We start from the raw sequence: 2,905 nt of genomic DNA on the forward strand, positions 1-2,905 counted from the left end.
TTAGTTCCTATCCTGACTACAGATGGTGGACGTGTAATATTAGTAGGTGTAATTAACAATAGACACATTGTGTTTGTGCCCAAACCTTTGTCGCTCCAGATAATTATATCCCCATTTTTATCATCGTTGACTTACCACAGCAAGATAAGGCCTTCTGAAAATCCTCTGACAATGACAATAATTTGATCCTCTATTTTTTACAGTCAAAGGTCAACTCCTTCTATGATTGTAACCATAATAGTCAAAACAAAATCACACACGCTAATCGGGACAATAACATACAACAACTCCGACAGCGAATGACCTTTGTTGTTTATACGGACGAGCTGGTTGTCCGACAATCCACAATCATGCACACAAACATGCGCACAAGCAAGCACAGGCCTATCCGGACACACAGTTACCTTATGAGACTATCTGAGAAATCTAATTGGGATTTAAATTGGTTGGAGGCCTGGAGCCCTTGTTTGGCTGTGTGGTTTCTCTGTCTTTTTCTTTCTCTCTAAGGTCATTTAGAAAGTGCTTGTTTAGGGATGAGTGATTAGGAGAGATGTCCAGGGGCTTCCTACTCATCTGAGTCTTCCTGGAACGGCAGGATAGACCTGCTACGGTAGCATGGCTGAACGGTGATGGCTCCAGGGCTGTGCCATCCAATACAGTGTGGTTCTGAGCTCAGCGTATCGCCATCTTCTAATTGAATTGCATGTGTTGGACTGGTGCAACATTGCATAACAAAGTTTAGGCTTTTAAATATTTGAGCAGCGTTTTATTGTCTGACCAAGACCCTCTAATACCGAGAGACAACATGTTACCACATTTAGACAACTGCAGTTATAAACACATGTGGGCGCACACACTGATGCGCACACATCCTAACGCATGCACACGAACAGACAAGCATTCGATGTAACAAAGTCCTCTGTTGACCCTGACATCCAATTTAACAAACACCAGCTTAAAGTCCTGTTGACAAGAAGCAGGAAGCGAGAAGAGAAAGAGGATACGACATGAGGAGAAATCGGCTCCTTCTGTTCCTTGTCACTCCAGATTATTGAAGACTTACCCAACATGCACCTGGGGGAATCATTGTCTGTCCACCCGAGTCTCTCTGTCTCATGTTGCTCTGCTTCTCTCTCCAGCATGGACACACACACGCGCACACACACACACACACACACACACACACACATTCTCTCTCTTCTTTCCCTTCCTCTCCTCATCTCCTTATAATAAAATCAGTTCCTACTGTACACTCTCATTTTCACCCACGTTTCTTCCTTTTTGCTTTTAGGTTGTGGAGCTCCAGCCATGCCGTTGTGGGCACGTGTGTCAGCCTGTATATGTTTATACATATGTGTACATGTATGAGCAGATGTTTGCTTGGGGCAACCTCGTATGTCCGTCCCTGATAGCTCAATAGAAATGTGGGGCAACCTTGAAATCACAAAAGAGCTTTTGCATTGCAATGTATTCAGCACACATAGTGAATAACTAATAGGATTGTGATCAGTTCATCTCCATTAAATCACACTGCCCTCATTTTTGGACTGACTATTCATTACATGACGATTTATTATAATTTGCATTATTTCTACGTGTTCAAGGAGGAGGAAAAATACATCTGTTAATAGCGTGAATCCCTTGATAGAGTCCCTGCAGAATGGGCTTCTCCTCTCCATCTGATATTAATAAGTCTCAGAAACACAGCTATAGTTATTACAGTTATTTATACATTTTACTTCACAAAGCCAGCATACCTCAGTGAGCACCAAATATATTTTGTCAAACTCTTTAATGGTAATTTAATGAACCGTGACCTTTGGATGACAATTAATGCCAAATGTAGTTCCACAATGTTCATTTATTACTGGCTAATTTTACCTTGCCTGCATTTTCTCCTGTGCGGATATTCGTGTAAGTCTCGTTTAAATGAGCTCTTCATCATTAGTTAGCCGCGCCAGGACAAAGACATCCCTGTCCACTTCCTGGGACTGTATTTGAATTTCCAGCTTTCAGTTCTTAATGAATGTGTTTGTGAAAAGCAGAGTCCGATATATTAACTGTCCTTTCATTGGCAGTGTTTTGGATAGATATGATAAGCCCAGATAATAGATAGCATTCATTATTGGACTACAAACAACTAGAAGCTTGCCTTTCATATGTGTGTCACACTTTTTTAAAGAACTTGTCATTGACATGATTGATCCAGAACCAATCAGCCTCATGAAGGGCTTTTAATTTGTAAGGCTTATCAAATGTCTGGACCAGTTGTTTTGTTGGGTCAAGTGAGTCAGTCATCACAAGATCTCCAAAATATCTATTTTCCTCTTGTTCCTTTTGCTCCCCACCCACCCCTTCTCACTATGCTTCCAGTCTATCATACATCCCCCCCTTACTGGGATCAGTGGGGCCATCACGCGCGCACCTTTGATGTCTACCAGAGTTAAGCTGGTTTTGAAGTCAGATTAGTGAATTGTAAACACCCTTTTGGACCTTCAGACTCTCTCTGCCGAACGAGGGCGAGCAAGAGAGCGAGAGAAAGTGAAAGAGTTGTGGGATTAACCCGTACACTACAGCTCAAAGGTTAGCCGATCCAAAACGACACTCCATATCGCCATATGCAAAAACATAAATCAACTCGTGTTCAACTCGTTTATATCATCTGCTTTTGCTCCCCTGTCTCCTCCTCTTGCATTTCATTTCATTTCATTTTGGCTGCTGTGGAAAAAGCTGTACTGAAGCAGACAGTAGATATGTGTGGTAGCAAGAGTGCCCTCTCAACACACGCACACACACACTCACACGCACACACAGTGTATGTATATATATATATATATATATATATATATGTATGTATACACACACACACACACACACACGTGTACGGAGAGAGGGCAGTGTTTTT

Source organism: Channa argus, chromosome 2 (assembly GCF_033026475.1).
Source record: "Channa argus isolate prfri chromosome 2, Channa argus male v1.0, whole genome shotgun sequence".
In the NCBI taxonomy this organism is placed as follows: Eukaryota; Metazoa; Chordata; class Actinopteri; order Anabantiformes; family Channidae; genus Channa; species Channa argus.